The sequence below is a fragment of the Sturnira hondurensis genome, unplaced genomic scaffold, assembly GCF_014824575.4.
Source record: "Sturnira hondurensis isolate 20B ecotype Veracruz unplaced genomic scaffold, ASM1482457v3 Scaffold0012488, whole genome shotgun sequence".
Classification (NCBI taxonomy): domain Eukaryota; kingdom Metazoa; phylum Chordata; class Mammalia; order Chiroptera; family Phyllostomidae; genus Sturnira; species Sturnira hondurensis.
Window position 1 is genome coordinate 4,415,417 of NW_028085119.1, and position 8,651 is coordinate 4,424,067.

Here is an 8,651-nt window from a genome sequence, read left to right on the forward strand (position 1 = left end):
TTCTGTGCCAGGTGGGGCATGTACAAGAGGCAACTGTTGGATGTTTCTGTTTCACATGGATGTTTCTTTCCCTCACTTTCTTCCTCCCATCCCCTTTCTCTAAAAAATAAATAATTTTTTTTAAAAATTAAAATTAAATTAAATCCAGGCAGGCCATAACAGTTTCATTTAAAAGCCGCAATTAATATATACTCAAATCTCAACTACGTGGCTTCTAAAATGTTTTAAAATATATGCAGTCTTTGTTAGTTTTTCCGAATAAACAAGGTCTGAAATTTTCCCAGACCCTCTGAACTAAATTGCTTAGACTTATAATGAAGACTTTCCTGATGGCTAAGTCAACCACACTAAACAGAGCACCCCGAGTGCGGGTTCTATTGGGAAAATCAGCCAAAAGAATTACTTCAAAAAGCTCAAGTCTGCAGTATGTAATTGTTGCATTAAAAATAGTATAAATGCAATTATTAGGAAAATTTTAAAATAATTTAAATATTGTTGGCAATTAGTTCCTCAACCCTGCCAACAATGTTCTCAGAATACAGCTGTGTTCAAAGGTGCCGACTGCAGCTTGGCTACAACAGATTTAGAGGATGTATTAACATAGTAGCCAAGTGCCTTCATCAAATCGCTACACTGAGAAATGAAATATTTACATTTTAATTATGCAGATAATAAAAATGGCAAAGTAATTGTGCTATTAATAGAGGAATGTCCTTTTAAAATTACATTTGTTCAGTATCACAGAAATAAAAAGCATAAGCTTTTGTAACTGAAGACAAATCGGTATGTGATGAGCTTTTCTTCACCTGTCCTCAAAAGTCGCTGTGAGATGTCAATGCCAGTTCAAGTAACCTCCCAGCCACGTGGTCATTAGCACCCTCCTCCTCCTGATGCCAAGTCAAAGGCATGCTGATCTGGGCTTTCCATAGTTAAAATGCATGACAAAACTTCACTCAGCAAATAAAACTTAAAGAATTAGTTTCAACTGTGTTTTTGCCATGTGACGAGAATGCATTACCGGTCAAAAATTACCAATGATGCATTACCAATGCATCAAAAATTTTCTTGATGATAAGTGGAAAGTAAACAAATATGTTATAAATGAACACAGAGGGGTACAATGCTCTTAACAAAAGTATAAGGAGCAATATTTGTCAAAACCTAGTTAAGAATGGAGTTTTCTAGCTGTGGAAAATTATTTTAAAACTCTTTCATGATTATTTACTTTCAACACAGAAATATGAGAAGATAACTTTGTTAATCCTTATAAGCTTTTAGAGTTTATCATTGTTACTAATATCAAATAAGGCATGTCTAAAATAAAATAAGTCACCCCTGACCCAGCTGGGTCTGGCAAGAGAGGCCAAGGCAGGCCATGGTAGACTTGGGTAGGGGACACAAGACACACAGGTAGGACCCAGAACCACGGCCCAGTCTAGCATGGACGCAGGAAGATAGGGGTGGTCATTGTGGGTATGGCCAGGTAAACAGTGTTAACAGGTAAGTATACCAACGAAAAGAGAAGAATCAGGTAAATGAGGAAGGCACCAGTCCATCCTGTCGCACTGGCCCTGGGGAGGAGAATCAGTTCTGTGCTAACAGTGTGTCCTGAGCAGAGAGGGCAGCCCCACCCACAAATGTGATGGCCAAGGCAGTTCAGAGTCCTTGGGGGCATTTCCCTTCCACCAAAGCTGTGAATGAAGAGGGAGTCTCAACCGGCACCACCCCCGTCCTGCCAATCAGCAGAGGGCCACTCTTTGGGATATATGGACAGAAAGAAATCTTGAATCTTCGTAGAATCTGCTCTTTCTAGAGGCTCCAAGAATCAAGCTGCCAGACCAGACTCTGAGAAAATTACTAAACCTTCTGTGTACCCTCTGGATTTACAGATTCATTGGACTCACTTTTCCAGTGTTCATACAGTCAGTCAACAAAGGTAGAAATAATTTAGGAAGGAAGGAGACCACATCAGAAAGGATAGAGAAAGGTTTCCAGTTGAGTGAACTAAATCACAAAGTGTAAACTTTTACAGTAAACAGGTGAAACCTGCAAGACAGAGGCGAAGATCTCTACTGCAGAGCACGTGGGCGGTTGGTGGAGTGATGTTAGGGTAGCTGTGAATCTGGTCCCGTCTGGAAAATGGGGTGCTGTGAAGCCATGAAAGTTGACTTTTGTCCTGTGCTTGGTTGGTATTCCAGAGCATCAGGTCAAACTACCTGAGGTCGTGCACAGCGCATTGTGCGTGAACTAACATGCACTACACTCCCACTGTCGATGAGCTAGATGGAAGCTACAGTATGAGGAAGCTGACAGCATATTTAAAGCAGAGTGGGGTGCACTAAAATAAAGCATGAGGAAACGCATTGTAAATTTTCTTACAGGAAGATAGAAAAGCCAGTTATTTTACTGAAACCTTCAATAGCAGTGGAATTAGTTAATGTGATATTCCGTCTAAGCCTAGCCATTGAAGAAATGGATACCAATAGGTCAAAACAAAATTTTCAAAATCAGAATCCAGACTGAAGACCTAAACCAGAGCAAATTGTGCAAAAATTATGGTGTAGCTTAAGTTGTATGCTCCAGAGCACAATGAAGTGTATCTGATCAAGAAGAAATGGATAATCAATGCCCATATCCATTGGTATCAGAGATGGATAGCACAAAATGGAAGAATGTCTGATTCCAAGCCAGGGCATCAAGATTGATCCTGTTTACTCTAGTCCAAGAGTTATTACATGGGAGTCCATGGATCCAGAAGGCATAGATGGGCTTCTAACAGCCTATGAACTCCCTGAAGGTCATTACAGGTAGATTGTTGAGCAAATGTGTAGTCAGGGTGGGGAGGCTCTTTCATCAGATTTTCAAAGACATTAAAGACCCCTGAAAAGTTCAATGTAGATAATGTACTTGGATGTGTTTGAAAGTTATCAGAAATATAGGCAAGAATTCAGAAGATAAGTCAAAATTATTTGGGATTCAGAAGCAACTAAGGAGTCAGCGGAAACATAAGCACAAGTAGGATTACTCAAGGAGATTTAAAAGACAAGACAGAAGTTGGGAAGGCAAGTTTAATATTGAAATGATGGGCGGATGAGAGGTAGCAGGCAAAGGCAAGGTTTGGCCTGATGATGAGGATCATCATCAGGGAAGAGGGGTGTTAGGGAAGTCAAGGGGTAAAGGAGTGTTCCCATGGAAGAGGCAATCAGTCGGGAATGCCACAGTGAGATCAATGAAGAAAAACACTGAAAATGTATCTGTAGGACTTGGGAGTTGAGAGGTCAATGATAAATTCTAAAAGGACCATTTTTGCAGGATGATGGATGTAGAAATCTTATATAGAGGAGGTTAATGGATAGCAATAATATGAAGATGGGAAGTTATTTAAATTGACTAATCTTTTGATTGAGAGGTTGATTAAGGAGAAAAAAAGAAAAAAAACTGTCTTGAAGCAGGGGCAAGAAAGGAGGAAACCGATTTCTGTTAACTACCCCTTGTTAATGAACAAGTATGAGTCCCACAGAATGTTCTAAATTTGTATCAGCTTCCTCCTACATAACCAGTAGGACCAGGAGAAAAATAGCACATCAGTGTTGCACATCATCAGCCTTGCACATCCTTATGTTGCACATAACACCTTGACTGTTACTCCATACCATCAGCACAGCTGGGCAAAGTACTCTACTGCCATTTCAACCAATGGGGGAAAAAACAACGGGCACCCCTATGAGCCTTGTCTGTTTATTAAAACCAGACCGAGGCAGAGCACTCCTCATTTCTTGGTGAGTAAAACATTAAAAACCAAAATTATGAAAGAGTTCCTAATAGGTATGAAAGAAAGAGAACAGAGATGGTCTCAGGATGACAAGATTTCTGGAAGAAAATAGTAAATAAAACACAAACAATAACCCAAAGTATAAAAAATGTATTACAGATTTTTGTAGAAATTTGTCCATTTCACCTAGGTCTTGAAATTTCTTGGCATACAGTTCTTCATAGTAATTTCTTACAGTTCCTTCTATTTCTGTGATGTCGGTTGTAATTTCTCCTCTTACATCATACACCAAAATAAATTCAAGGTGGATGAAAGACTTAAATATAAGCTGTGACAGCATTAAAATTCTAGAGGAGAACATTGGCAGGAAAATCTCAGATATTTCACGCAGCAACAATTTTACTGATATGTCCCCTAGAGCAAGGGACATAAAGAAAGGAACAAAAAAAATGGGATCTCACCAAAATAAAAAGCTTCTGCATGGCTAAAGGAAACAGTATTAAGATAAAAAGAGAACCAACTGTTTGGGAAAATATATTTGCCAATGATACATCAGACAAAGGTTTAATCTCCAAAATGTACAAAGAACTCACACAACTCCACACTAAGAAGACAAGAAACCCAATTAAAAAATGGACAAAAGACTTGAACAGATACTTCTCCAAGGAGGACATACAGAGGATCCAGAGACACATGAAAAGATGCTCAGTATCGCTAGCTATCAGGGAGATGCAAATTAAAACCACAATGAGATACCACTTTACACTGGTCAGAATGGCCATCGTAAACAATGCAACAAACAACAAGTGTTGGAGAGATTGTGGGGAAAAGGGGACCCTAGTTCACTATTGGTGGGATTGCAGACTGGTACAACCATTATGGAAAACAGTATGGAATTTTCTAAGAAAACTAAAAATGAACCTGCCTTTTGACCCAGTGATTCCACTATTAGGAGTATATTCTAAGAACCCTGAAACACCAATCCAAAAGAACCTATGCATCCCAATGTTCATAGCAGCACAATTTACAATAGCCAAGAGCTGGAAGCAAGCCAGGTGCCCATCAGTAAATGAATGGATCAAAAAGCTATGGTACATTTACACAGTGGAATTCTATGCAGCAGAAAGAAAGAAGGCGCTCCTACCCTTTGCAACAGCATGGATGGAACTGGAAGGCATTATGCTAAGTGAAATAAGCCAGGTGGTGAAAGACAAATACCATATGATCTCACCTTTATCAGGAACCTAAACAACAAAACAAACAAGCAAGCAAAATACGACCAAAGACACTGAAATACAGAACAGGCTGACAGGGACCAGAGGGGAGAGGGGAGTTTATTTCAGGGGAAATGGGGAGGGGCTCACAGGAACAAGTATAAAGGACACATGGACAAAAACTAAGGGGGGGATGGGAGGGAGGTGGGGGGCACTGAGAAGGCTGGGATGGGAGTAAAAGACAGAAAACTGTACTTGAACAATAATTAAATAAATTTTAAAAAATATTATAGAAAAAATAGTTTTCTATGTTAGGAAAAATAAGCCAAACATGATTCTGGAGATCAAAAGGCTTTACGATGTTATAGGTAGAAAGAGAGTGAATCTCAGACACATTTTGGCAAAATTTTCTGATTCATAGAATGACAGATTCTACCTAAACACAAGAAGAAAGCATCTTCTATATAAAATAATAAAAATCAGGTTGGCCTTAGACCAGACACTACAAAAGCAAGGTTAATAGAAATATGAGGAGAAAATGTTATAGCAGAAGAATTCCAAACCCAGCTAAACTGTCACATACAGGGTGGGGCAAGAATAGGTTTTACAGCTGTGAGTATGTGCAGCACAGTTTTTTATTGTACTATTGTTTATTCAGCATGTATTGTCTTCCATACAAACAACTATAAACCTACTTTCTCCCACCCTGTATTTTTAAAGGCAACAAACATTCACAGATTAGGAAGGTCTCAAAAATATCCTGCTCTTGATTATTACTGAAAAAATATTTTTAAAATATTTTATTTATTTATTTTAAAGAGGAGAAGGGAGGGAGAAAGAGAGGGAGAGAAACATCAACATGTGGTTGCCTCCCGTTTGCCCCCTTTTGGGGACCTGGTCTGCAACCCAGGCATGTGCCCTGACTGGGAATCAAACCAGTGACTCTTTTGTGCTTAGGCCAGTGCTCAATCCACTGAGCCACACAAGCCAGGGCTGAAAAAAAATATTGTTAACAGAAATAATATACTCTGGTTAATTTAGAAAATCAAAAATAAAGTCTTAAGAATGAGTGTGTCTTATTATGAGAAATTCACAATATATACTCAAACAGATATAATAGGTACAGAGCTCCAAATGGTAAATGTGAATGGAATGGAATGAAATGGCAAAGTGATTCTCAGAAAATATAGGTTTGTACAGATTTTTTAGAGGAGAATCTATAACCTCCTGATGTGAAATTTACAAATATTAGGAAGAATAACAGTTACAAAACAGAATTGGTAAATATTGTAATTATAGCATTTATCTTTAAAATAACCATTAAATTTTTTTAAATTTATGTAACAAATGGAAAAAAGAAAAAAAGGAGATGGGATAGAAAAATAAAAACCTGATGCCAGAAATAAGGCCAAATACAATAATTGTAAAAATAAACAAAGTTTTATCACCTTGTCTTTGAATCTGACGGTAGTGAGGGTTTCTCAATATTGCTAATTTCTGGGGGCCTCGCCATTTCCTGTTTGTTCCCTTAACCCCACCTACCTATCCTGTAAAAGCAGTCTCTTTATTCATCTCTGTATTTAAACCATCTTGAGTTTACAGAGTTGCTTTTTGCCAAGACCATGTTTGATAATACACAGCAATCTTAATATCAAATCAGAATACAAAGCTAAAAAGCAGTAAGTGAATTTTAAAAAAAAATCAGTAGTGGATATAAAATAGTATTAAATAAAACAAATATAAAGTTATAGGAGGAAATTAACAGAAACAACAGTGGGAAACTTCTGACATACCACTCTTCATTGGTGGTAGATCAAAGTAAATAAAAAATAAAGACAAGGGACAGTACAATATAATTTATAAAGAGGAGTTAAAAGATAAATGGCAAACTCTACATCCTGTAGGAAATACATGTTTTACTCTATCCAACAAGTATTCATTCACTTATTCCTTATTACCCTTATTTTCTAGAATACTGTCTTGCATATAGCATATGTATAATAAATATTTGTTAAGTAGTAGACAAAGAGTATATCATTTCAAGGTTGCATAGAATATTTGGACACACTGATAATATATACTTGGCCTCAGTGAAAATGTGAAGCAAACTTGTATTTTTCAAAACTACAAATCAAAATTTTTTTAATTTAAAAATGTGCCTCTGTGTCCTGGCTGAGAAACCTGGGATTCACTGTAGATCTTTCCCTCAAAGGACTGGCCCAATAAGCTGATATGGTCAACAGTCTGACTGAAATACCTGTTTCATAGGACTAGAGTTGAAAATAATATAAAGCCATCTTTGTATTATTTAATATTTATATCAACTGTGGTGCATATTATCCAAATGTTGATCATAATACTTCTCATCGCACTTCTAGGAGGGCATCATGAGCACAAGAAAGTCCAGAAAAGGGAAGAAAGTGATCACAGGATGACCTGAGAACATGATTATTGGGAGAGGCTGAACAAGACAAGGATTCTTCAGTCTGCAAGAGAGGTAGTTGAAGGAGACATGAAAAAAATCACAAATGACGCAAATGAAATAAATTTCAATTTAGGGACAGCTGTAATAAAATAATAATAAAAAATTAGATTTAGTAATTAGATTCTAAAATAGTCAGGAGACACAATTAGGAAGTAGAATGTACTAGATTCATAAAACATTAAATGCCAGATGGGACTTAAAGATGATCTGGTCAAATTTTTATGTGTTACAAATAAAAAGAGTGGAGCCCTGGCTGGTGTGGCTCAGTGGTTGAGTGCCAGCCTGTGAATCAAAGGGTCAAAGTTCAATTTCCAGTCTAGGGCACATGCCTGGGTTGTGGGCCAGGTCCCCAATAGAGGACGTGCAAGACGTAGCCACACATTGATGTTTTTCTACCTCTTTTTCTCCCTCCCCTTGCCTCTCTAAATAATAAATAAATAAAATCTTTTAAAAAAAGAATGGATTTCAACAACTGGTGCTGGGTACATTGAATATTAACATGCAAAAGAATGAAGTTGGATATCTACCTTATGCCATATACAAAAACAACTCAAAATAGAATGAAACCCTAAATATAAAAGTTAAAAGCTATAAAACTATTGGAAGAAAACACGAGGGAAAAGCTTCATGTCATTGGATTTAGTGCCATTAATGATTTCTTGGATTTGACACCCAAAGCACAGGTGAAAAAGAAAAAATGAGATAAATTGGACCACATCAAAGTAAAAAACTTTTTTTAACTTAAAAAAAAAATTAATTATTGTTCAAGTACAGTTTTGTCTTTTACTCCCATCCCAGCCCACCCCCCGTGCTCCCCACCTCCCTCCCATTTCCATCCCCCTTAGTTGTTTCCATGTGTCCTTTATACCAGTTCCTATAAATTCTTCCCCTTTCCCCCCTGAAACTTCCTCCCCTCTCCCCTCTGGTCACTGTTCCCTTGTTCTCTATCTCACTGTCTTTGTTTTTATTTTGCTTGCTTGTTTGTTCTGTTGTTAGTTTCCTGTTAAATGTGAGATCATATGGTATTTGTCTTTCACCACCTGGCTTATTTCACTCAGCATAATGCTTTCCAGTTCCACCCATGCTGTTGCAAAGGGTAGGAGCTCCTTCTTTCTTTCTGCTGCATAGAATTCCATTGTGTAAATGTACCATAATTTTTTGATCCATTCATTTACTAATG